Below are 27,500 nucleotides of genomic sequence, written 5' to 3'. Positions count from 1 at the left end.
AAAGCATAAGAGGAGAATCGAAAGGTGATGATGGTCCTGGTTTAAACGAAGGAAGGGAATGAAACAGAGACGGAAGAAGTGAAGGAAGGAGGAGGAGGAGGAGGAGGAGGAGGAGGAAGGGGAAGGAGGGCGAGAGGGGCACAAGAGGTGGTTTGTGCTATGTAATTCCTAACTTCGAGGGGCGTGTGACGGGGCGTTGTTGGTCGAAGCGCTGATTCAGGGAGGTGCTTTGACGGAGGAGTTGGAGGAGGAGGAGGAGGAGGGGGGGGGGGGGGGCAAGGACGGCCCTCTGCGCTATCTCAAGTTTGCTTTCCTTGGCTCGCTCGGACAGACAACCCATGCAAGCTTACTATTACTCTCTCTCTCTCTCTCTCCTTTCTTTTTTCCCTCTTCTACGTTTTTTATACTCATTTTGTTTTTCAGTCAATTTCTTCTTTCTTCCTATAATGTCTTTCCTCCATTCTTCTCTCCTTCGTTTTTTTATATTCATTTCGTTCCTCCCTTCTTCCTTTCTTCCTTTCTACTTTCCTCCGTCCTTCTCCTTCGTTATCCTTCATCCCTCGTTCCTTCCTGATCCTGTCCTTTCCTTGTTATCCTTTATCCCTCTATTCCTCTTCCTCCTTCCCTTCTCTTGTCCCTCCTTTTCTTCTTCCCTCCATCTTTATTCCTCTTCTCCTTCCTCCTATTTTTCTTCTTCCAGTATTCATCATCTTTCTACACCTCTACTTCTTATTCTTTCTCTTGTTCCTCTTTCTCTTTTTCATCTCCTTACTTTTTCCACATCCTCTTCCTCTTATCTTCTCTCTTGCATTCCTTCGTTCCTCCTCTTCAATGCCCTCTTTCTCCCTCCCCTTCTCTTCCTCTCCTCTCTTTATCTTGTCCTAAAACATCCTCCTCCCCTTGTTCTCCCTCCTCTCCCTTCGTCTCTTACGCCTCCCTCCTTTCTCTCATTCCTTCGTCTCCTCTCACTCTCATTATTTTCTCCACACTTATTTTTTTCTCACCTCCTCCTCCCTTTCCTACTTTGCCTATCTCCCATTTTTTGTCTTATTCCTCATTCCTTCCATGTCCCATTTCTCTACTCACATTCTTTCTCTCTCATTATCCTCCCCAGCTCTTCACACCATTCTTTCATTACTTTCTTTCGCTTCCCATTACATATCTTTCTCCCCTTTCTCTTTCTCTTCTTTTCTTTCTCCTCAGTAGCTTTCGACACTCCAACCCTCCCCTTTCCTTTCCTACCTTTTTTCCTTCTACTCTCATCACATCTCTTTCCCTTCTCAGTCTCTCAGTTTCAACCCTTCCCTCACCCCTTTCTAACTTTCTAACCCCTCCCTTTCTTATCTCCTCTTTCGTACACCCTTCCTTTCTTCCTTCCCTTCCCCCTTATTTTTTCTTCCCCTTCTTCCCCCTTTCCTCCCTGACTCAGACGGAGATAAAGTGGTGATATAAGGGAGCAACGGTACTTACTTAACCTTAACCCACTTGGAGGAAATGAAGGAAAGGAGGGAGAGAAGGAGGGAGAGAAGAGAGGGAGGAAAGTGGATGATGAAGGACTCTGTGTTGAGGTGTTGGAGTCTTTTTGAAATTATTTTTATTTTCGGCACAAGGGAAAGTCTGTGTGTGTGTTTATTTGGTCATTAGTGTGTGTGTGTGTGTGTGTGTGTGAGCTTGTTGCTGTCCTGTGTCGGTGTCTGTGTGTGTGTGTTGCTTACTAATATGTTGCCGTGTGTGTGTCTGTGTGTGTGTGTATGTATGTGTTTGACTTAGAGAGAGAGAGAGAGAGAGAGAGAGAGAGAGAGAGAGAGAGAGAGAGGCGCCAGTTTTACAGTGTTTGTCGTATGCAGTTTGATATCTCTACAGACGGATTATTATATTAAATTTTGTTCTGTTGACTTCATGGGGGCGTGTGTTTTTATGTCTGTATGTCTGTCTGTATGTATGTATGTGTGTGTGTGTGTGTGTGTGTGTGTGTGTGTGTGTGTGTGTGTGTGTGTGTGTGTGTGTGTGTGTGTGTGTAGGCCTCCCTCTCTTCCCCCTATTCCGTGCCCATTCCTCCCCCTTTCCCATCCCATTCCTTCCACCCAATTTGTCTCAAGGTTGGCCCATGGGTAAGGAGGGGGAGGGGGGGGTTCAAGGGGTAGGGGGGTAGCTCACTTACGGCGCGCGACACCCTAGGAACAACGCCCCTTTGTGTGGGTAAGGGGTAAAGGGGGGGAGGGGAAGGGATGGGGAAGGGGTGGGGAGTGACGTCAGGGGGAAGGTTTTGATGGGAAGGGAAGGGGGGGAGGGTAGAGAGAGGATGTGTGTGTGTGTGTGTGTGTGTGTGTGTGTGTGTGTGTGTGTGTGTGTGTGTGTGTGTGGTTTCTTTCAGTGAGTTTCTTTTTCCCTTTTTCTCTCATTTCTCTTTTCTCTTTTCTTCTTCCTCTCATTTCGTGTCTCTTTTTACGTTCCCTTTTATCGTAATTTTTATCGCATTCTTTCGCTGCTTCCTTAACGCTCTTCTCTCTCTTTCTTACAGCTTCCGACCACCCTTTCCGCTTCCTCCTCCTCCTTCTCCTCCTCCTCCTCCTCTTCGCCACACACTCGCCTCGGAAGTCGGAATTTATGGAAGGCGAGACGCGGCCGCAACAAATTGGTTCAATGTGAGGCGACACTCCCCGCTGTGACGACCGCCTTCCCTCCATTCCTTCCTCTCCTCTTCCTCCTCCTCTTCCTGCTATTCCTTTCTTCCTCCTCCTCCACTCTCTTTCCCGCCGTCCTCCTTTACTGCTTCATTTTTTTTCTACCTTGTCCTCATCTCCTTTTTTCTTCTTCTTCATTTTTTTCCTTGTTTTCATCTCCTTTCTTCCTCCTCTCTGGCTCCACTCTTTTATTCCGTTCTCCTTTACCTCATTTTTTCTTTCTCTCATATCCTTCCTCCTTCTCCTATTCTTCATTTTCTCCTTGCTCTTATCTTCTTCCTCCTTTCTTCTTTTTTTTTTTTCTATTTACTCTTTCCTTCGTCCTCCTCCTCCTCGTTTTTTATATACTCCCATTTCGTTCCTCCTGTCTTCCTATCCAGTCTCTCCTCCGTTCTTTTCTCCTTCGTTTTTATACTCTCGTTTCGTTCTTCCTCTCCTTCCTTCCCTTACTCCTCCACTTTATTTCTTTGGTTCACTTTTCGGTCCTTTATCTTCCTTGCTCTCATCTCCTTCCTCTCCTTTCTCTCCTTTCCTCCTTCCTCTGTTCTTCTCTCTTCTCTTAATTTTCCTGCTTCTCCAGTTATCCTTCTCCTTCCTCCTTTGTCCATTTGTTTTCTTCTCCCTTCCTTGTTTCCTCATTTTTTTTCGTTCTCCTTCTCTTCTTTCTTTATTTCCGCATTCTTCTCTTGCTTCTTCTTCTTATCCTTACTTTCCTTCTCTCATTTGACATCTCTCTCTCTCTCTCTCTCTCTCTCTCTCTCTCTCTCTCTCTCTCTCTCTCTCTCTCTCTCTTGTCCGTATTTTGTATTCCTCTTCTGATTATCATAGAAGGAGAAAATGGAGGAGAGGGAAGAGAAGAAGGATCAGGAAGAGAAGGAGGAGGAAGAGGGAAGAGGTTTGAATATGGAAGAAGTATTAGCGGAAAACCTCTCTCTCTCTCTCTCTCTCTCTCTCTCTCTCTCTCTCTCTCTCTCTCTCTCTCTCTCTCTCTCACCTCCTGTTTCCTTATTCTCAGCCTTGTTCTCTCCATCTTCCCTCCCTCCTTTTCTCTCCCTGCTCCTGCGTGGAAGAAGAGAAGGAAAAAGAAGAAGAAGAAGAAGAAGAAGAAGAAGAAGAAGAAGAAGAAGAAGAAGAAGAAGAAGAGAAGAAGAGAAAAGAAGAAGAAAAAGTAAAACAAGAAGAGTGAGAAGAGAAAGAGAGAAAAGACGAAAAAGAAAAAACAAGAAGAGAGAGAAGAGAAGAAGAGAAAAGAAGAAAAAAAAAAGAAGAGAAAAAAGCAAGGAGAGAAAAGAGAAGAGAAGAAGGGAAAAGAAGAGGAAAAGAGGAGGAAGTAAAGGACATAATGATCTTCTTTCACATAAGCGAAATAAAAGTTACATTTTTTAAGAGAGGGCGAGGGAGAAAATTAAGGATTCTGAGAGGAAAAAAAGAAGTCTTAAAGTGAAGGAAGAGTTGAAATATTAAAATGTAAATGGGAGGAGAGAAAAGTCACGCGGACAATTAGAAGGAGGAGGAGGAGGAGGAGGAAGAGGAGGAAGAAGAGTAACACGCGAGAGAAAGAGAGAGGGAAAGGGAGAGAAAGGGGAGGGAGGGTTGAGGTAGGTTGTGGAGGGGTTATGAGGACGCCGAGGAGGGGGAGCTGGTGAAGGGAACCATGGAAAAGAGGGGAGGAAGGGAAGGGAAGAAGGAAAGGAGATAGAGAGAGAGAGAGAGAGAGAGAGAGAGAGAGAGAGAGAGAGAGAGAGCATAACCAATACCATAACAGCTTCCCTCACACCTTCATCTCACATACCTGCCTCTCTCCCTCACCTTTGTTTACAACTGCCTCACTCTCACCTTCTCTTCCCTTCCCTTCCCTTGCCTTTCCCTCTCACTTTCCTTTCCCTTCCCTTCTGCCGCCTTGCATCTCTCCTTTACTGCCATACCTCTCAATGTTCTTATGACTCACTGATGCCAGATTATCGTACTCAAGAGCCTCGTATTTATCGGTTTCTGAGCGATACCTATTGCCAAAAAACAGCAATAATTAACCATTTTATCGATGACTATATATGAAGGCAGTTATTGAAGTCGAGGAGGCAATTTTGGGGTCCGAAATCGGTGAACATAGGAGGCTGAGTACGACAATCTGGCAACATTGTATAATAATATGACTTGCCAAATATGACAGGCGGGACGAAACACACGATATTAAGTGTGTTAGAAAATAAGTGATTGAGGAAGTAGGTAAGTAGATCAGTGAGTAATTAGGGAACTGGGTAAGGCAAGTACGATTTCACTTACCAACACAGCATGAGAGAAGGCAAGCACATCACCCACAAGCTCACGACAGCACCGCATAAGCACTCACGTACCTGCAGAAGAAAGGAGTGTTAATAGTCGTTCACCACATAAAATACTGTACAGGTGTTAACAAAATGAAGAAAACAATGCGATTTGGTTCTTCTCGAAATTGATAGCGTTAACATGAGAGAGAGAGAAAGAAAGTAGGAAAGCCAAATAGTAAGATAGACAAACTTGTGGATAAATAGACACACACACAAGATTATATTATAGGCAAGGTTTTCAATGGGTCTCTGTCCTTCATGCTTGAGAGAAAACTACATCCTTTCCATTAAGATAACCAAAGATACCGACTCAAGGGATGAAGAGGAACTTTCCCGGTGCTTGCTAAGATGGGTAGGTAAATATAAAGATAAGATATAGATAAATAGATAGATAGATAGATAGGTAGATAGATAGATAGATAGATAGATAGATAGATAGATAGATAGATAGATAGATAGACAGATATAGATTGTAGTGGGCTTTTTTCATTAGTTTTATTTTTTTTACGCCGTTGTACTGTCTCCTCTGCTGTAAAAAAAAAAAAAAAAAAAGATAGATGGGTATATAAAGAAATAGAGAAAGAGGGAGAGATCAAATTTTTCTCATCCTTCCTGTTTTATTATTTTCCGCATTAATCATTTCTCATTTTCCTTTCTTTAATTTTTTTGTCCTTTTCCTCTCATACACCTTTCCCCTTCCCTCACCCTTCTCTTCTGAGCCCTCCCATCTTTCCTTCCTGGCTTTCCCTTTCACACACACAAGCACACAATACTTCACCTTATCCTCTCTCATCCCCTCCATTCCCTTCCCCACCCCTTATCTGACAGCTCTTTCCCCATTCCCCTTACCTATTCCCCATCACCCCCCCATCGTTTCTACTCTCCACTCCCCTTAACAATTTATTTTCCCCTTTGCCGTCTTCTTCCCTTCCCATCCTCATCCCCTTCCTACCATCTCTCCCCCCATTCCCCATCATCCCCCATCGTTCTCACACTCCACTCCCCTTCTATCATGTCCTCTTTTTCCCCTCTCTTCCTCACCTCCTTCCTCTCCCCATTCCTCTCTTTTATTACTCATCATTCCCCTATCGTTTTCACACCTCTGTTTATTCTCCCCTTTCCTCATCTACCTTTTTCCACGCGACCTTCTTCTTCTCCCCACCCCTAACATTATCTTCCCACCTTCCTTCTTCCTCTTCCTCCTCCTCCCTACTTGCTTCCTCTTCCCACCCCTGACACTATCTTCCCCCATCCTCCCCTCCCCCTCCCTTCCTCCCTCTTCCCCAGCCCAGACAACAAAAGCCCGCCGGAAAACACTTGGCACTTTTGGCCCTGGCTGGCACCCTCTCCAACTCAAATTACCGTGAAGAAGTAAAATGAAAAGGCGAAAGCGTCTCGCCTAAAAAAGCCATTAGAGAGAACGCCACGAACTTAATTTATTTCTTTTTACGGCACTTTTTTTTTCTTTTAACACTCTTGGGGCGATCTGGTCTTGCTGGTGGTGGTGGTGGTGAGGGTGGTGTTGAGGAGGAGGAGGAGGAGGTGTTTATTGTTGTTGTTGGTGAAGTTTTAGTTGAAGTGGAGGTGAAGGTGCATGAGGAGGAGGAGGGGGAAGAGGAAGAGGAGGAGGAGGAGGAGGAGGAGGAGGAAAAGAAGAAGAAACAAGAGAACTGTGCTTTGTTTTAATTGTTGTCTCTGCTGTTGTTGTTGTTTGGTACGAATTTAAAAGTAGCGAGTGCTTTTCTCTTTTTCTTCTTTCTCTTAATTATTTTCATCACCATTATCCCTCTCATCATCGTCTTCTTTTTCGTCTTCTTCATCTTCTATACTTATTAATGTTGGAGGTACTTGAAGAAACCATTTCCTGTGTGTGTGTGTGTGTGTGTGTGTGTGTGTGTGTGTGTGTGTGTGTGTGTGTAGGCGAGAGAGAGAGAGAGAGAGAGAGAGAGAGAGAGAGAGAGAGAGAGAGAGAGAGAGAGAGAGGCAGCAACGTTCGGTTTCCTCCTCTTTCCCTCCAATCCTGCAAATCCCTTTCACAGGGATGTGTTCAGACCGCGGGGAAATCACGAGAGAGAGAGAGAGAGAGAGAGAGAGAGAGAGAGAGAGAGAGAGAGAGAGAGAGAGATGAGAGATGAGAAAAGAACAGAAGGGAGAGAGCGAGAGCGAGAGGCTTCCCAGTGCCGCCGCCAGGCAGTGGGTGTCGTCTGCCGCCGCTGCCGCCCATGTGTTGTCCCCGCCCGGCTCGGCACACTGAGGCGCGCCCGTCACGGCCTTGCAAGCGCTAATGAGCCGCGAGTGTGTTGATGGCACTGATGCTGGGATGAATAGCCCCACCTGGTTACCTGACACCCGCCCGCACAGGTGTATCGGTAAGGGTGGGTGTTGCCGGGAAGAATAACAACGACCGGCATAGCAAAAATAAAATAAATGATAATGTTGATAATGATAGAAGAAGAAGACAAAGACGAAGACGAAAACGAGGACGAAGAAAAAAAAAGATGAATGGTTGTATAGCAATAATAAGAAAAGTAGGAATAATGAGCCGACTCCGTCATTATTACATACTACCAACAAGAGACCGTAAGTACACACACACACACACACACACACACACACACACGAAAAAAAAAAATACCGATAGGCGGAACACATTGCCTCACTCCTCTAACGCCGGGATTGATCAGCAGCCTCCTCATTCCCTCATCCCCTTTAACGGTAAGCCTCGCAGTACTCCAGCGTGTGCCCTCGTGCGGTGTAAATTTTTCCTCCTCCTTGTGACGCCCTTTCTGTATGTACGCGTGGGAGCAGGAGGTCGGCGGCTACAGCGGATTTTAAGCCCTTTTTCCACTTTTTAACACTTTCTTTCGTTAGTTTTTCCCGCTCTGGCACTTAACGGGTTTGATTTTTTTTCGATTTTTTTTCGGATTTTTTTTTTTTTTTTTTTTTTTTTGCTTTATTTATTTTGCTGATGCCGTTTTCTTCTCTAAGGTTCTGTTTTTACTTCAGGAATCCTCTTTTTTGCTATTTTTTTTTAATTTTCAGGCACCTTTTTTTGTTTACTGTTTTTTTCTTATAAGATTTACACCAATTCCCGCGCTTTTTTTCTCTGTTTTATTTACTACTCTCATTTTCTTTCTATTCTATTTCTACGTTTATTTCTTTATTTCTCTCTCTTCGTTTATTCTACGTTTCTATGTTTATTTTACTAATTTACATGGGGATTTTTTTTTTAACGTGTATATTCTTTTGCGTTTTTTTATTTTTTTTATTTGTCTTCATTTTTTTTGTTGTTGTTAATAAATAAAGCTGCATGTCGTGGTTTGGCTCTTAATAGTTTTCTTTTTTCTTTAATTTACACTTAGACAAATATTAACGCACATAATTTTTTTTTTTATAAGATACATATTAATAACCTCATCTTCCTTTCCGTGCATTGAATAAATAAATACATAAATAAATAAATACATAAATAAATAAATGAAAAAGGAAATGTATATAAAGTTCGTGTAGTTTTCATGTTTTATTATTATTATTTTTTTTTTTTATGTTCTAGTCAACTACCTAAACGCTTAACTTTGATCCCCAAGAGAATATCAACAACAACTACAACAGCAACAACAACAACAACAACAACAACAACAACAACAAAAGCAGAGTGCACAATATTCGCAGCTTTCCGCTCATCACACTAAAAGGTATTATTGGCTCTTTTATGCTCCCAAGAACAAATGGTATTGTTTTTTTCTGAACGTAGAGGCATTTTTAGCGGACTTTTTTTTTTCACTCTGATGTCATCGCTCTGGTCTTACGATAGGGCATTTAAAGGACATTTTTTTTACTCTATGGTCTATCGCACTGGCATTTAATAGACATTCTTTATTAACTCTATGGTCTTCTTATTGACATTTAACAGACATCCCTTACTTTGTTTTCCTCCTTTTCTTCCTCCTTCCCTCCTCTCTTCACCTTCCTTCCTTCCCTACTTTCCTCCTTCACCATCGTTCCTTTCCTCATAGTTCTCTCCTTTTCTTCTCCCTCTTCTTACTTTTCTCCTTTCCTTTTACCTCCTTCTCTTCCTTTCCTCCTTCTCGTTCCCTCCTTTCTTCCTCTTTCTTCCCTTCTTTCGTCCTTCACCATCCCTTCTTTCCTCATAATTCTCTATTCTTCCTTCCCTCCTTTTCTTCCTCTCCTCCTTCTTGTTCCCTCCTTCCTTCATCTTCCTTTCCTTCTTTCCTCCTTCACCATCTCTCTTTTCCTCATACTTCTCTCCTTTTCTTCTCCTCCTTTTCCTTCTTCTCTCCTTTCCTTTCACTTCCTTCTTTTCCTTCCTCCTTCCTTCATCTTCCTTCTCTTCTTTCCTCCTTCACCATCCCTCCTTTATGATCTTACTTATTATCTTATTACTTACTTATTAACAGGACATTCTTTTCTTATTCATTGTGGTCTAACGTATTGACAGTTAACAGACTTCTAAATTAACATTAACAGACATTCATATTAACTCTGTGGTATATCAAGGCTTCGGTCCATACCATAAGAAAACCAGGATAATTCTATGGCCAAAACAAAACAGTATTATTTTCTCTCTACAGTTCACTCCTTGTTCCCGTCTCAGTCCACGTGGAAGAGATTAATAAAAGAGGGAGAGAGAAAAACGCGGATAACATCTTTTTCCTTCCCCCGTTCATCCTCTCCCTTGTCTCTCGGTCCGTCGGGGTGAGAAAGTATAATCCCATCATCATCATCTTCTCTTTCGTTTGTGTAGAGAAAGACGAAGTAAGGGAAAAAAAGGGTTAAAAGTTATATATTATTTTTTTCTGAGCTTTGGTGCGTAAAATCTCGTTCTTTTCTCGCCTTTCATTCGTAAACATAAAGATGAAAGAAGAAACATATGGGGAGACTATCATATTATATACAGTATTTTTTTTCAGTCTTTTTTTTTTTTTTTTTTTTTTACAGCAGAGGAGACAGTGAAAGGGCGTAAAAAAGAAGACAATAATGAAAAAAAGCCCGCTATTATGTATTATCCCTTCTTATCCTAGTTTTCTGTCTTGCTTATAAAGACTGAAGAAGATAACACGAAGAAAAACAAAGCTATATCACATTTACGTTATTTTTAGCCTTCGGTCTGTCACGCAATGTTGCCAGATTGTCGTACTCAGCCTCTTATAATTCCCGACTTCCGACCCCCAAAACTGTCTCCTGGGAACCCAATAACGAGACTCACCTATTCTTATCGTTCAAACGGTTAATTCCTGATGTTTCTTGGCAATAGTTAGGCGTCAGAAACCGTTAAATACAGGCAATAGTTAGGCGTCAGAAACCGTTAAATACTGGCAATAGTTAGGCGTCAGAAACCGGTAAATACTGGCAATAGTTAGGCGTCAGAAACCGTTAAATACTGGCAATAGTTAGGCGTCAGAAACCGTTAAATACTGGCAATAGTTAGGCGTCAGAAACCGGTAAATACTGGCAATAGTTAGGCGTCAGAAACCGTTAAATACTGGCAATAGTTAGGCGTCAGAAACCGGTACATACTGGCAATAGTTAGGCGTCAGAAACCGGTAAATACTGGCAATAGTTAGGCGTCAGAAACCGTTAAATACTGGCAATAGTTAGGCGTCAGAAACCGGTACATACTGGCAATAGTTAGGCGTCAGAAACCGGTAAATACTGGCAATAGTTAGGCGTCAGAAACCGTTAAATACTGGCAATAGTTAGGCGTCAGAAACCGTTAAATACTGGCAATAGTTAGGCGTCAGAAACCGGTAAATACTGGCAATAGTTAGGCGTCAGAAACCGGTAAATACTATGCTCTGAGTACGATAATCTGGCATCGGTGCTGTCACGGTGTATACGATTCGTCCCTCCTTATCCTCATTTCCTTTCGAGTAATGGAGAAAAAAAATAACATGAGCAAAAACGACACCATATCACATTTACATTATTTTTAGCTTCAGGTTTATCAGCACTGTCTGTTTACGTATCGTTCCTTCTTATCCTCATTTCCTGTCGTTTAATGGAGAGAGAAAAATAAAATAACATGAACAAAAACGACACCATATCACATTTACATTATTTTTAGCTTCTGTTTTATCTGCACTGTATACGTATCATCCCTTATCCTCAGTGTCTTACTTGTAAATAAAAAAAATAACGACAAAAACTATAATATTCCTTCCCCTTCTGTCTCTCTCCGGCATATGACCACAGATGTTGCGTCGACTTAACGAAACTTTACAACTTTTTCCACTATGTCATCCCTTCTTACCCTCATTTTCGCTCTTATGGATAAAAACAACTAAAGGAGAAAACGGGAGGAAAAGACAAGACGCGTATTAATTTTTTTTTTTTTTCTCCTCCTCGGTCTGTCTGTCGTGGCGAGCGTCTCCATTTAGCGTCTGAATACGAACTTGAGGAGGATTGGTTTTCCCTCAGGGGATGAACGAGGGCCTCAGCCAATCATAGGCCTTCCCTCGACCCTCCCCTGCCTCCCCTCCACTCTCCCTAGCCTCACCTTTCTCCCTCCCCCAGCCTCTCCTCACCTTCTACCCATCTTCCCCTCTCCCCCCACCCACCTTCCCCTTTTCCCCTACAATCCTCCCCTCGACCCTTCCCCTAACCTTATCTCGCCTCATTCCCCAGCCTCCCTTCTCCCACGTGCCCATTCTCCCATCGCCCCCCATCCCAGTCTCCCTTCAACCTCTCCCCTTCCTCCCCCCTTCCCCTCACTAGCCCCCCCTCGCCCTCTCCCCAGTCTTCCTCTCGAACCCTCCCCTAGCCTGACATGACCCCTCCCTCAGCCTCCCCTCGCCCCCAGGAGCCCCCGGGGTCACACGAAGCCCGTTAAGCCCAGGGAGGGGAGACGCTGAGGGCGGGGACCTGAATTTCTTTTTCCTTAAAGAGTGACGAATGGAAAAGGGCGGCAGGGCGTGGGTGAGAGAGAGAGAGAGAGAGAGAGAGAGAGAGAGAGAGAGAGAGAGAGAGAGAGAGAGAGAAGTAAATAAAGTAAGTATCCGTTAAGGGAATAAAAGTAGGTAGCAAAACACACACACACACACACACACACACACACACACACACACACACTCCCTCCTCCCCCCCCCTCATCTTACCCTTACCTGCCCTCACCTCCCTCGTCACCTACTCCCCTTACCCCCTCCTCAATCACCACCACCCCCACCTCTTTTCAGTACCCCCTCCACCACCACCGTCACCTGCCTCCCCATCACCCCCCCACTACACCCCCACTTCCCCTTTCCCCCCCTCTCCGTCCCCCCTTCACCACCACCACCGACCCACAACAATGCACAGTTCCGCCTCCATAAAAGTCAAAATAAACACGGCCTCACAAAGACCACCTCAAACCCAGATCAACCGCCCCATTGTTTCCTGTAATCCCCCAACACGCGCGGCCCGGCCCTGGAGGAAGCATTACAGCAGGCCCTACGCCCCTGAAGAGGCTTAGTACCGAGTCTTTGGGCGGCCCTGGAAGAAGCGTGGGGATGGATAAATTACGCAACGCACCCGGGAAGAAGCGTAATAACTTCAATCTGGGAAATATTTAAAGACGTAAGGACTGGGTGAAGGAAATAAACAGTGTGGGAATAGTTTCTCTCTCTCTCTCTCTCTCTCTCTCTGAAGCGACCCGGAGGAGGCGGAATAATAACGAGAGAGAGAGAGAGAGAGAGAGAGAGAGAGAGAGAGAGAGAGGTGTAACAGAAGCCAATGAAGAGGGATGAATAAAGAGTGAGGGTAAAAGGAACGTTCGCAAATAAAAATTAGAAACAAAAAAAAAGAAGGGTGAAACGGAATGGGTCCAGCGATGCTCCGGTGACAATATAGTTTTTTTATTTATTTATATTTACTTTTTCTATATATTCTTCTCCCCTCTTGCTATGTTGACCTTCACCTCTCTCTCTCTCTCTCTCTCTCTCTCTCTCTCTCTCTCTCTCTGCCCCTTTATTATATTTCCGTTTTTCTTCTTGCATATTTCTTTTCTATCGTCTCCCCTTCTGCCCCCCCCCCTTCATGCTTGCTTCCTTCCTCCCTTTCTCCGCCTCCTCCTCTAGTCCCTCGTACATATTTTAAGTGTCGTAAGCCTTAGAGAGAGAGAGAGAGAGAGAGAGAGAGAGAGAGAGAGAGAGTGCTTTATTTCTTAACATAATTTTATTTTTACAATTTCATGCATAATATTTCCTTCCACTTATAGATTGAATTATATATTTTATTACATATTAGATATAGTAGTAGTAGTAGTAGTTGTAGTAGTAGTATGTGGTAGTGGTGGTGGTGATAGTGGTGGGGGTTATAATAATTGCGATGGAACTGGTGGTTGTGGAGGAGGTAATTATGGTGGTTGTGGTGATGGTGGAAGCGAGTATGGTGTTAGTGGTTGTATAATTGGTGGAGAGACGTGACAGTGGAAGTGGTGATGGTGGTTTGACGGTGGTGGTGGTGATGATAGTGGAGTTGATGGTTGTATTGGTAGTGGTAATGACTGTAGTGGTGGTGGTGGTGGTGACTTTAGAATAGAAGTTGGTAGTGATTGTAGTATTAGTGGTGTTGGAATTCACGACTGTAGTGGTGTTGGTGGGGAAGGAAGTGCATTTGGTGGTGTTGGTGGTGATAGTAGTGGAGGTGGTGGTGGATTTCACTGCCTTAGTGGTGATAGTGGAGGTATTTTTAACGGTGGTGATGATGTTGGTGATGGTGATGATGATAATGCTTGTGGTGGAGGTGGTGGATTTCACGGTCTTAGTGGTGATGGTGGAGGTATTTTTAATGGTGGTGATGATAGTGGTAATGCTAATGGTGGTGGTGGAAGTGGCGGTGATGGTGATGGTGATGATGGTAACGCTAGTGGTGGTGGTGGTGGTGGATTTCACGGTCTGAATGGTGGTGGTGGTGGAAGTATTTTTAATGGTGGTGATGGTGGTGATGGTGACAGTGTTAGTGGTGGTGGTGAGGGTGATAGTGGTGACGATGCAGGTGGTGGTGATGATAATGGTGCTAATGATGCAGATGTTGGTGGTGTTGGTGGTGATTAAATTGGTACTGATAATACTTGTGGGGATGTAGTGATGGTGGTGGTGATGAGAGTGTTAGTGATGGTGATGGTGATGATAGTGTTAGTGGTGGTGGTGATGGTGATGGTGGTGATGATAATGTCAGTGGTGGTGATGGTGATGGTGGTGGTGGTGACAGTGTTAGTGGTGGTGGTGATGGTGATGGTGGTGATGATAATGTCAGTGGTGGTGATGGTGATGGTGGTGATGGTGGCAGTGTTAGTGGTGGTGGTGATGGTGTTGGATTTCGCTATCTGAATGGTGGTGGTGGAAGTATTTTTAATGGTGGTGATGGTAGAGATGGTGGCAGTGTTAGTGGTGGTGATGGTGGTGGTGGTAACGATGCTGGTGGTGGCGCAGCGAAGAGACGGAAGGTGGATTAACGCCAACCAATTGATGGGAATGAAAACAACCCGAGCCTTGAATTACCAGCGGGACGGTTTTATTTGCCACGGAAAAGAATTAATATTTTTTTCATCCGCTCGCCTGGTTTCCGCTTTTGATACGACTTTTTGTGCTTTATTTATTTTTAATTTCCAGTCGCACGAAAAAATATTGATATGTCGGAAAGTATTTGTTTGATGTTGAGCTGTTAATAATATATATATAAAAAATGAATGTATTGAAATTTGAAAACTGTTCTTGGAGTGGCGGAAAGTGGCGGATGAAACGACCTCCTCTACCTCAATTATTAAACGTTTCATACTCTTTGATAACACCATTTCCTTCTATTTTTTTGCTTAACTTTACATAGATCATAAAATTTAAGCTGTAGGAAAGATTAATGTTACTTTTTCTAATCGCCCAATTCGAGAAAAAAAACTATATCATTTTTGGGGGGCTTAAACACCTGTACATCGATCATAAAATTCAAGCTGACGGGAGGATTAATGTTGCTTTTCCTAATGCCTAATTCGAAAAAAAAAATACTATAATTCTTTTTTACTTAAACACCTTTACATCGATCATCAAATTCAAGCTGTAGGAAGGATTAATGTTGCTTTTCCTGATGGCCCAATTCGAAAAAAAAAAATACTAATTCTTTTTTTACTTAAACACCTGTACAAAGATCATAAAATTCAAGCTGTAGGTTGGATTAATGATACTTTTCCTAATGGCCCAATTCGAAAAAAAAACCTATCATTCTTTTTTTCTTAAACACCTGTACATCGATCATAAAATTCAAGCTGTAGGAAGGATTAATGTTGCTTTTCCTGATGGCCCAATTCGAAAAAAAATATATTATTCTTTTTTACTTAAACATCTGTACATCGACCATTAAAATTAAAGCTGTATAGGTAGAATGAGCAAGCTACTTTTCCTTGTTTTCCTAGTGGTGGTGGTGTTGGAATTCACGACTGTTGTGGTGTTGGTGGGGAAGGTAGTGCTTTCGGTGGTGGTGGTGGTGGTGTTGATAGTTATTAAAATAGCTATCTTATACTATTCTCGTAGCTAAAAATACATATGAATAAAACCACATATCCTAATTATTCATGATTTTTAACAACACCCTTTCCTCATCCTCTTTTTTTAGCTTAAACATCTACAACTCGATCATAGTATTCCAGCTGTAGGTAGGACTAATAAGAAACTTTTCCTCATGCTTCAGGTCGAAAAAAAAAATACCATGATACATAATTCTTATAACTAAAATTACATATATGAAAAAAAAATAATATGTAAACGATACAAAAACAGTAACATTCTTTAATAGTTTCAGGTAGGATTAACACATTCTTTTTCCTCATGTCTCATTAAAAAAAAAAAAAACGAACTTGCATTATTCTTATAACTAAAAATACATATATGAAAAAAATAATATGCAAACGATACAAAAACAGTAACATTCTTTAATAGTTTCAGGTAGGATTAACAAATTCTTTTTCCTCATGCCTCAATTCGAAATAAAAATACTATCATACATTATTTTTGTAACTAGAATTACAAGAAAAAAATATAATATGCAAACGATACAAAAACAGTAACATTCTTTAATAGTTTCAGGTAGGATTAACAAGTTCTTTTTCCTCCTAATGGCCAAATTGGGAAAAAAAACTCTTACATTATTCTTATAACTAAAAATACACGTGAAAAAAAATACTATGCAAACGATACTAAACAATCCCTTTTTTTTTAAGAGTTTTAGGTGGGATTAACAAATTCTTTTTTCTCATGGCCAAATTTAAAAAACAACTCTTACAATATTCTCCAACCTAAAAACACACATACGAATAACAACAAATACACTACGCATACAACACAAAAACAATAGCATGCATTAACAGTTTCCTTTCATTTGTATTTTTATCACCTACTTACAATTCTCTGCTATAATCGCCTATTTTCATTACCCGACCTTGCACTCTTATTAAAACGTTTGCTCGCCTGAACTTCATTTTAAAAGCTTCATGCCATTACGACCTGTTCCTCTAATGACTACAAGCAGGTGTGTGGAGGAGGAGGAGGAGGAGGAGGAGGAGGAGGAGGAGGAGTGTGAAGAGGGAGGAAGAGATCTTGGCAATGTTGTTAGCTGAGGGAGTGAGGATAGTTAAGTGGAGGGAGGGAGAGAATGAAGGTAGAGAAGGGGGAAAGGAAGTACTAAGAACGAAGAGGAGAGGAGAAAGAGTAAAAGTTAGGTGGAAAAGGAAGGGAAGGGGCAGAAATGGAAGGAGGAAGAAGAGGGAGAGACTGGTAGTAGAGGGGAAGAAGGTGAAGAAGGGAAGTTTGGAATAAAGAGAGAAGTAAGAATAGAGAGAAAAGGAGAGAAGGGGCAGAAGTTAGGTGGAGAGGGGGAGGGCGGGAGAGAAAAGTGGTGGTGGTGGTGGAGGTGGAGAAGAGGGAAAGGAAGTAAGAACGGCAGAGTAGAAAGAACGTAGAAGAGAGAAGAAAGGAGCAAAAGTTAGAAGTAGAGAGGGAGGAGGAGTAAGAGGAGGAGGAGGAGGAGGAAGAGGAGGAGGGGAGAGAAAAAATGGTGGAGGGAGGAGTGGAATGACGGTAAAGGGGGGATATGATGACGGTGATGATGAAGGGGTTGATGGGTGTGAAAAGGGCCATTAGAGATAAGGGAGAGAAGATAAGGCGAAGGGAAAGATGGGAAGAGATAGTGAGTCAACATTAGAGGAGGAGGAGGAGGAGGAGGAGGAGGAGGAGGAGGAGGAGAAGGAGGAGGAGGAGGAGAAGGAGGAGGAGGAGGAGGAGGAGGAGGAGGAGGAGGAGGAGGAGGAGGAGGAGGAGGAGGAGGAAGAGGTGAGTGGAGGTAACAACGAGAGACAGGAAGTGCTGAGCTTGTTTAGTCGCAAGAATACCTTTGCTGAGTGTGTGTGTGTGTGTGTGTGTGTGTGTGTGTGTGTGTGTGTGTGTGTGTGTGTGTGTGTGTGTGTGTGTGAGAGAGAGCAAGAGAGAAAGAGGTGAGAGAGAGAGATAAAAAGAATAAAAAAAGAAGAGAATGAGAGAGAGAGAAAGAGGGAGAGAGAGAGAGCTGGGAAGTTTGAGATGGGCGTCAGGTGGATTTAGAAGGAGGAAGAAGTGTGGAGATGTGGCGATGTGAGGCAGGTGCTAAGGAGGTGGAGGAAGGAGCAGGTGGAGGAGGAGGAGGCAAAAGAGCAGATGAAGGAGGACGGGAATGAGCAGGTGGGAAGGAAGGCGAGAGAAATGAGGGAAGGCGGGAGGCAGGTATAGGGCAGGTGAAGGCAAGGTAAGACTTCAGGTGTGTTGTTCGGAGCGGCAAAACACTGGACAGGTATGCATGAGGTGTATCGTAGGCAGGTGTGGACAGTATGAATAACGAGAGAGAGAGAGAGAGAGAGAGAGAGAGAGAGAGAGAGAGAGAGAGAGAGAGAGAGAGAGAGATGATAAATTTGATAGAAACGGGGCCATTAAACACACACACACACACACACACACATACACACACACACACACACACACACACACACACACACACACACACACATACACACACATACACACACACACAGGTAGATGGAAGAGAGGAGGAGGAGGAGAAAGGGATGAAGAGATGAAGAAAAGGAAAGAAGGAAAGAAGGTAAAGGGAAGAAGATATACATGAGGTGAAAATCTGGAAGGAGAGATGAAAGAAAGTAAGGAAAAACGGTAAAGAAGAAAGAAACGAAGTGAAAGTCTAGAAGGAGAGATGAAGGAAAGTAATGAAAGAAGGTAAAGAAAAAGGAAATGAAGTGAAAATCTGAGAGGAGAAAGGAAGATAAGGGAGGAAGGAAGGAAGGCAAAAGAAAGAAATTATAAAAAGTCAAAATCTAAACTCCTCAATTATGTTTTTTTTTCTTTATGTAAACGAATCAACTTATTTATCTTTTTCTTTTCTTTCATTATTCTAACTATTCATCCTATTCTCACATCTCCTCCTTTCCATTTCATCCCTATCCCTCATTTCTCCTCATTTGTGTTCCTTTTCATCCTTTATTTTCATCTCCTCCCTTTTTTTTTCAACTCCACGGCTTTCTGCTTTACACAATATAATCCCCTTTTCAACACATTTCCATCCCTCATTTCTCTTCATTTGTGTTCCTTCTCATCCCTCACCTTCATCTCCTCCCTTTTTTTTTCAACTCCACGGCTTTCTGCTTTACACAATATAATCCCCTTTTCAACACATTTCCATCCCTCATTTCTCTTCATTTGTGTTCCTTCTCATCCCTCACCTTCATCTTCTCCCCCCTTTTTTTTTCAATTTCAACTCCCGGCTTTCAGTTCTACACAATTAAATCCAAAGCGTTCTATATTTTTACGCCGTTTTCACATTTCCAGAGTCAGTTTAGGATTTCCGCGGCCACTCTTTCAGCTCTTTATATCCTCCATTCGTTCGGTTCACTTTACAAAGCTTCATAGTGCCACGTCAAAGGCTTTTTTTAGTCCACTCCCAAAGCTTAACCTTCCTCCGCTGGGACGCTGTAGAAGGGAAAAAGAATAAAAGGCTTCGATTCCCTCGCTGTGATATTGTGAATGTTTCCGATTGAGAGAGAGAGAGAGAGAGAGAGAGAGAGAGAGAGAGAGAGAGAGAGAGAGAGAGAGAGAGAGAGAGAGAGAGAGAGAGAGAGAGAGAGAGAGATTAAAACTGAAATAAGGATGTGAAATGGAGCTTTTCACAACTAAACTCAAACACACAAACACACAAACAGCCAAAAAAACATTATCAATTAAAAAAAGGAGAAAATAAACGAAAAAAAAACAAAGAAGAAAGTAAATTAAATCTCTGAGCACACACTCACACACACATACGCACACACACACGCGCACACACAGGCGGAAAGGACGAAGAGAAAAAAGAAAAGAAAAGCGAAAAAGAGAAAAAGGAAAACAATAATAAAGAAGAATTGGACCACTAGAGCAGCCCGCAAGTCCCTCCTTCATACGAAAAGAAAATGGAAAAGAAAATGAAAACTTACCTCGACCACTAAATTTTCTTGAGAGAGAGAGAGAGAGAGAGAGAGAGAGAGAGAGAGAGATTGAGTTGAGGTGTTTCAGCGTGTGTGTGTGTGTGTGTGTGTGTGTGTGTGTGTGTGTGTGTGATGAGGGAGAAGAGGAAGGAGGAAAAAAAAATGTTGTGGGAAGAAAATATAAAACAGCAGGTGGAGAGAAAATGAGAGAGAGAGAGAGAGAGAGAGAGAGAGAGAGAGAGAGAGAGAGAGAGAGAGAGAGAGAGAGAGAGAGAGAGAGAGAGAGAGAGAGAGAGAGAGAGAGAAGAACAAGACCACCACCCACTCACCCCCCCACACACACACACGGACCCCTCCCCCCCCCCCTCAACACCAATACACCCTCTCCCCCCCTCCCCTTCGCACACACTGAGACCAAAACACAAGCGGAGCCGAGGGAGGCGAGACCGAATAGCTCCAAAAATGTCCTCCAGGGGGCCCGAAGTCTCCACGAAGCCAATTTCTCTAATAGCCGAAATTTACAAGGAACCTGATTCTCCAAGGGGCCGAGATGCAATAAAAGAGACCCCCCAGACGAGAGAGAGAGAGAGAGAGAGAGAGAGAGAGAGAGAGAGCTTGTGCGGTGGCGTGTCTTATTCTGAATGTCAATAATCCCAAGCGGCTGCCGAAGATCTTTTTTGGTGGAGGAGGAAGAGGAAGAGAAGGAGGCAGAGGTGGTGGAAGAGGAAGAGAAAGAGAAGGAGGAAGAGGTGGAGGAGAAGGAAGAGGAGGGAAAGGAGAAAGGGGGAGAAGGCAAGAAGGGAATTGAGGGGTCGGAAGTTGAAAGAAAAAAAAAGGAGGGGTAGTGGTTTTAGAGAAGAGGGTGAAGGAATAGGAGGAAAACAAATGAAGGAAAGTAAAAGTGAGTGATGGGGTGGAGATGAAATTTGGATGAGTAGCTGGAATAGGAGGAGGAAGACAAGAAAGATAAAATAGGGAAAAAAGAATTGAGACGGAAAATCAAATGAGTTGGATGTCATGGGAGAATGGAAGGAGACGGAAGGGACGCGGCATGCTATAGAAATGAGAAGAAAGAAAAAAAGAGAAGAGGAGAAGGAAGGGAAGAAAAAGGAAGGGGCTTATATGAAGTTAAAAAGGGGGGAGGAGGAGTGTATATGATGAATTGAATAAGTGGATGAGAGGGAATTTGATATAGTGGATAAACGAAGTGGAGTATAGAAACGCGGTCAAAGGAGATAGAAAGAAAATAATAGAGATAGAAAATACAAGGAAAGAGTGAAGGAGGAGCTGACAGGAAGATGGAGAGATGGAGAGAGGAGGAAAGGGGGAAGAGGGGAGGGAATGAAGAGAATATACTGGAGAGATTGAGAGATGGGTGTGAGAGGGAATATAAAAGAGGAAATAAGAGGAAAAAAGAGCATCTATGTGAATGAGGAAATAAATGAGAAAAGGAAGAAGAGGAAAACGTGATTGTGGAAGAGTCGGAGAGTGGGAGGAGTGGGGGGAGAGGGGAGGAAAATGAGGAAAAGGGAGACTACAGATTGGATGGACGGAGAATGGGAATAAATAGAATAGGTTTGGGAGGAAGTTTGATTCTCTCTCTCTCTCTCTCTCTCTCTCTCTCTCTCTCTCTCTCTCTCTCTCTCTCTCTCTCTCCAGGTTGGCCTCATAAACAGTAGGACATGTGTTTTCTGTCTCCTCCTCCTCCAGAAACATTACTGCTGAGGAATGCAAATGGAGGTTTTCCCACGAGTGAAGGAGGAGTTGAGGGGAAGATGGAGAGGTGGAGAGAAGAGGAAAGGGGGAATAGGGGAGGGAATGGGGAGAATAAGGAGATGAGAGGGAGAGAGAGAGAGAGAGGAGGGAGGGAATTGACGTGTAGTGATTGGGAGGGAGGTTGAGGGAGATGGAAGATTGTAGGATAGAGGGGAAAGGGGGAAGAGCATGATGTGGAGATGCGGGAGGTGAAGGAAGAGAGTGATGGGTAAGGATTAAGAGGAATGGTTGTAAATAACGGTGGAAGGGAATGAAAAGGGAGGCGATAAGGGAGGAAGGAAGGGGAGGAAATAAAGTAGATGAAAGGAAAGGAATAAGAAATGAGGGATAGAAAGCATAATATAGGAAAAGAACTAGGAGGAAAGGAAGAATGAAAAGAATGGAATAGGGGTGAAAGGGAATGAAAAGGGAGGCGATAAGGGAGGTTGGAAGGGGAGGAAATAAAGTAGATGAAAGGAAAGGAATAAGAAATGAGGGATAGATAGTATAATATGGGAAAAGAACTGAGAGGAAAGGTAGAATGAAAAGAATGAAATATGGGGGAAAGAAAAGGAAAAGGGAAGCGATAATGGATGAAGGGAGGAGAGGAAATAAGACGGAAGAGAAGAAAGGGATAAAAAAGAGGGGTAGGCAAGGGAAAACAGAAAATTTGGAAAGTAAAGTGAAGAGAAAGGAAAAATAAAATAAAGTGGAACAACAATCAGGGGAAACAACATGTATGCAATCGGAGAAGTGAAAAGACTGGATTGATATTAAATGGAGTGATTGGAAACATAAATACAAAGGAAAGGAAGAACGAATGTGATAACAGAGAGGGGATGAAGAGGATATAAAATGGAAGAAAAAGTTAAGAGGAAGAGCAACGATTGAGAATTAAGTGGAATCATCAGAAACAGGAATGAAAGGAAAGAGGGGGATATAGAAGGGAAAAAGAAAATGGGAAGTAAGTTAATTGGATGGCGGTGAAGGTGGAAGGAGGAAAGAAAGGATGAGAAGAGAGGAGGTGGAAGAGAAGAGAGTAGTGGAGGTGGAGGAGGTGGTGTTGTGTGGAGCTCTGGATATCCTGGAGTGGCGCAGTAGTACATTTTAAGCAGAGTGGAATGAAGTGCGGCTGAAGTGGGCCCGAGTGGAGTGAAGTGGAGGCGAGTGGAGTGGAGTGGTCATGAAAAAAAGTGAAGTGCAGGTGAAGGACATGAATCAAGGTCTAATTAGTCCACGTTAACCACCTGGAAACACCTGTGCGAAATAATTAAAGAACTCGGATTTTTGTTGATTTTTTTAGGTGATAGATTATTCGCGTTATTTTTACTTTTTTTTTTATTGATGGTTTTGTTTCATCTTCTCACTTAATGAATCTTTTCCCTCCTTCCTCCTTTTCATTTTCACCCAAATCTGTTCCTCCTCGCTGACGATATTATTTCCTTCTTTCCCGTGAGTTTGTTTGTTTGTTTGTTTTATCCCGGTTAAGTTTTCCTACCCCATGCCTCCTTTTTCTCTTCCTTTCCTCTTTTTCTTCTTCACTAAAACCTCCTCTCCTCTTTTTATCGCTATTTTAACTTTCTTTTCCACTTTTTTTTACCTCCCTCAGTTAGTTTATTTTGTTTATTTTTTTTACCCTAATTTGCCTTCTTCTTCCCATATATTTTTTCCCTTTCTTTCTTCCTCATTCAAACCTCTTCTTTCTCTCAAACGTTTTTTTCCCTCCCACTTTTCTTACCTCCCCCCCTTTTTCTACCCCTATTTGCCTCTCCTTTCCCTCATATCTTTTTTTTTCTTCTCCTTTCTTCTTCAGCAAAATCTCTTTCTCCTCACTATCGCTATTTTGATTTTTTTCCTTCCTTTTTTTTTACCTCAATATGCCTTTCTTTCCCCATATCTTTTTTTCCTTTCTCTCTTTCTTCCTCGCCAAAACCTTTCTCCTCCTCTCTAACGCCATTATCTCCTTCTTTCCGCTCCCATTACCTCTCCATTTTTCTTCCTCCTGGTTTCTTATCTCTCCGTATCTCTTTAATTCTTTCTTCTTTTTCTTCTTCACTAAAATCTTCTCTTCTCTAATGGTGTTATCTCTTTTCTTCCTTCCACTTCCATTACCTTCCCATTTTTCTTTTTCCTGCTTCCCCATCTTTATATTATTTGTTATTTATTTATTTATTCGTTTTTAACCCCTCCTCCATGTCATAAACCCCCTACATTTCCCTCCCTTATCTTTAATTCATATTCTCCCTTTCCCCTTTTCCATTCTTCATATTCCTTGGTCACCCTGTCAGTTTTTCATCCCTTTTTTCCATCTCATTTAATTTATCCTTGTAACCCTTTCCTTATCCCTTTCTTCTTTTTTATTTTTCCCTTTCTTTTTCTCCCTCTTTCTGGCTCACACAAACCCTTTTCACAGCCCCTCACTCCCTGTTACGCTCTCCTTATCCCTCCCTTCTTTTATCCTTTTCTCTTTCTATCTCCCTTTTTCTAACTCAAACTGATCCTTTCCCAGCCACTCCTTCCTTGTAACGCTTCCCTCATTCCTCCCTTGCTTTCCTTTCCTCTTCCTTTCTTTCTCTTTTACTACCTTTCACTAACCCTTTCCTAACCTCTCCCTTCCTCGAATCATTCCACCTACAATTACTCCTTTTTTAAATCTCCCTTTTTTCTTCCTTCCTCCTCTCTCAACTCTTCCATATCCTCCCTTCCTCCCTTTCCACTTATCTTTCCACCTCTGTTCCTCCGCAGTCTCCCTAACACACACTTTCCCACCGCCCACAATCATCCTTCAGTATTACTACAACTATACTCCCTTCCTCCAATTCTCCCTTTTTTTCCTCCCTCATCCTCCATTTCCACCCATCTCCCCTTCTCTGTTCCTCCCCAACACACACCCTTTCCCACCGCCCACAACCCTCCTCCAATACTAATACAACTATACTCCCTTCCTCCAGTTCTCCTCCTTCCTCCTGTCCCTCCTTCCTCCCTCCCTCCCCCCCTTAAGCTATCCCTGTAACGCCTATGAACCGGCGGGTAAATGGAGACGCATCGTAAAGCTCAATTCTGCGTGAGGGAAGCTGCCTCGCCACTGCTTCTGAGGGGAGCTTCAACCCCCTTCCCCTTTCCCCTGCATTCCCTTCGCTTCGTCCCCTTTACCTATCCACCTCACCTGCCCTTACCTTTCCTTCATAGCCATTCACTTTCATATTCACCTGATAACTTTTTATGGATACGGTCTTTCCTTTTCTTAACCCATTTTATTCTTTTCCTTTACCTGTCCACTTTCCCTTTCCCTTTTCCTTAATATACTGGGTTTTTTTTTCCCTGTCAACCCTCTGCATTTATTCATGTTTTTTTTTTTTCTTTGATCTTTTTTTTATTACTGCTTCCCTTCACTTCCCTTCCTTACCTTTACCTATCCACCTTCCCTTTCCTTTCTCTTCATATGGTCTTGTTCTCATGCCAACTTTCACATGGTTTCCCTTTACTTAGTCGCGAACATCTTTTCCTAAACCATTTCCCCATTCCCTTTCCTTACCTTTTTTTCACCTGCCATTCTGTTTCCTTCCCTGGCAATAGTTATATGTCTTTCCTTCACTCGCCTTCACCTTCTCCCTAAACCCCCTTCTCTCCCCATTTCCCTTTCTCAATCCCCTTCACTTTCTCCCATTTACCTTTAATTCTCACTCTCCTTCCCCCTTTCCCTTTCAGTTCTTTCCCTGATAATGTTACTCTTTTACCTACAACCATTTACTCTCTCTCTCTCTCTCTCTCTCTCTCTCTCTCTCTCTCTCTCTCTCTCTCTCCCCTCTTCACCTTCCTCTTCCTTCTCCTTTTCCTCTTTCCCCTCCTCCTTCTCCTTCTTTTCCCTTCACTCATGTTGTCTCTGTACTCCCCTTCCTTCATCCCCTCTTCACCTCCTCCTCCTCCTCCTCTTCTTCCCTCTCCTCCTCCATTTCCTGTTCTTCCCTCTCTTTCTCTTCCTCCTCCTCCTCTTCCTTGTCCCTTCACGCCACCAGCAGTTTCCTCCTGTTTATTATTACCCAAACCCTGACCTAACTTCCTCTTCCTCCTCCTCCCATTTCCTCCTCCTCCTCCTCCTCCTCCTCCTCCTCCTCCTCCTCCTCCTCCTCCTCCTCCTCCTCCTCCTTATTCCCTTAACTTTCCACACCCCAATGCTGCCCCCCCCCCTCCCCGTGTGCATCCCCTCAGAAGGAATGACAGGCTGTCCATCTGAGCATAATTAAAATTGTCACCTAAGTGTGCACCTGAATTTCTCGGCCTCCCCACAGACCAGGAGACACGGGCCTTCCGCTTTCCTTTTCTCTCTCTCTCTCTCTCTCTCTCTCTCTCTCTCTCTCTCTCTCTCTCTCTCTCTCTCTCTCTCTCTCTCCCTCTCTCTCTCTCTCCCGGGTCCAGTGGCGAATACAAGTCCCTTAGAGCATTTAGGAGTTTGGAATCAATGGCTTGAGTCCAAGGTTCAAATATTGCCCACTGGAGGCGAGGCGGAGCGTGCGTCTGTCTGTCTGTCTGTTTGTCTGTCTGGGTCTGTCTGTCTGTCTTTCTCTCTTTCTCCTTGTATTTTCTTCTTTTCCTTCTTTTATGTGTATCGTTCTTTCCTATTTGTTTATTCAGTTTTTCTTTTTAATTATTACTTTCCTCAATGCAAGCTTTTTTTTCTCCTTACAATACACATCATCCATTTTCTTCCTCTTCTTCGTATTTTTTCCTCTCCTGTCAACATTTTTTTTCTATTTCCTCCTTTCTCTTTCTTTCTTACTTTCTCAAACCCCTCGTCTTTTTCTTTCGCTTTTTTTATTTTATTTTATACCAGTGTTTTTTTTCCCTCCTTACTACTTACATCAATCCACTCTCTTCCTCCTCATTCCATTTTTTTCCCCTCCTGTCTACATTCTTTCCTCCATCCTCTCAACCTCCTACCCACCATTCCTCCCTCCCGTTTACCTGCATTCTTTTCCCACCACTCCTTTCTCTACCTTTCCTCTTCTCTTTCCTCTTGCCTTTCCTCCCTTCCCTTCCCTTCCCTTCCCTTCCCTCCTCTTTCCTCCCTTAACTGCCGACCACCCGCTGTTCCTACGGTCACGTGTGTGTGTGTGTGTGTGTGTGTGTGTGTGTGTGTGTGTGTGTGTGTGTGTGTGTGTGTGTGTTTAGGAGGTTGTAGGTGCATTAATGTTGTCTAATGACCCTTAAATGGCTACCCTTCCTTGTCCTTGTACTTCGCCTGCATGTCCCTACCTGGCCCTTACCTGCGCCCTCTCCTCACCCCACCCCCCAGACCCCCATCACCCCCTCTACCACCGGCATTCTCTCTCTCTCTCTCTCTCTCTCTCTCTCTCTCTCTCTCTCTCTCTCTCTCTCTCTCTCTCACTACAACGAGAATGGGAGTCGTAGGAGAGTTGTAGTTGTAAGAGTGATTGTTATGGGAGGAGGAGGACGAGGACTGGGAAAGGGGTAAAAGGTTAGACATGAAAAGTAGAGGTAGTAGCAACAGTAATGGCTAGTAGTAGTAGTAGTAGTAGTAGAGGGGCAGAGACGGTAATGAAAAGTCCGCAAAAGAGAATGCAAGTGAATAGCAGACTGAGGAGGAAGAGGAGGAGGAGGAGAAAGAGGAGAAGGAAAAGGAGACAAAGGAAAATGAGGAAGAGGAGGAGGAGGAAGCGAAGAAGGAAGAGGAGACAAAGGAAAATGAGGAAGAGGAGAAGAAAAAGGAAGAAATTGAAGATATACTGAAGAAAAGATAGGAAATGAAAATGGAGAATAGGAGAGAAGGAAGAGGAGAAAAGGCGTGAGAGAAGTTTTAGTCACACTTCTTGATCCCTTCCATAGGCCTAACGCATGAGAGAGAGAGAGAGAGAGAGAGAGAGAGAGAGAGAAAGACTCGTACATACATTCTCCCCACCGTTACTTAAGTGGGGAGTGATTAGCTATTCACTTTTACGTCTCTCAAGTGCCCATTCTTCCTCCCCGCTTCAGAATAAGGGGGGAGGGGAGGAGGAGGAGGAAGAGAAGGAGGAGGTCACTGTCTGGGGTGGGAATGATTGGGAAGGGGGAGGAAGAATAGGGGAAGGGGGGAGGGGGAAGGAAGTCACTGGCTGGGGAGGGGAGGAAGAAGAGGGGAGGAGAGGGAGAGGAGGAGAGGGAGGTCATTATCTGGGGTGGGGATAAAGGGGAGGGGGGAAGAAGAATAGGGGAAGAGAGGAGGGGGAAGGAAGATGGTAAAACTGTGGGGGAGAA

At 43.4% G+C, this 27,500-nt stretch overlaps 1 protein-coding gene across 2 annotated transcripts in view; it reads right to left on the bottom strand.

Annotated features, from left to right (window-relative positions):
* LOC126987108 (plexin-B-like) overlaps window positions 1-27,500 on the bottom strand; it is a 224,008-nt gene that overhangs the window by 170,185 nt on the left and 26,323 nt on the right. The window contains exon 1 of one of the 2 annotated variants that reach the window (XM_050843982.1): window positions 4,968-4,985. The exons of the other annotated variant lie outside the window; for it this stretch is intronic. The gene's annotated coding sequence lies outside the window, so the exon portion shown is untranslated. Of the gene's footprint in view, window positions 1-4,967; window positions 4,986-27,500 lie in introns of those variants that run through there. 2 annotated transcript variants of the gene reach the window in all.

Source organism: Eriocheir sinensis, chromosome 1 (genome assembly GCF_024679095.1).
Source record: "Eriocheir sinensis breed Jianghai 21 chromosome 1, ASM2467909v1, whole genome shotgun sequence".
In the NCBI taxonomy this organism is placed as follows: domain Eukaryota; kingdom Metazoa; phylum Arthropoda; class Malacostraca; order Decapoda; family Varunidae; genus Eriocheir; species Eriocheir sinensis.
This window is presented reverse-complemented; position numbering and strand designations above follow the sequence as displayed.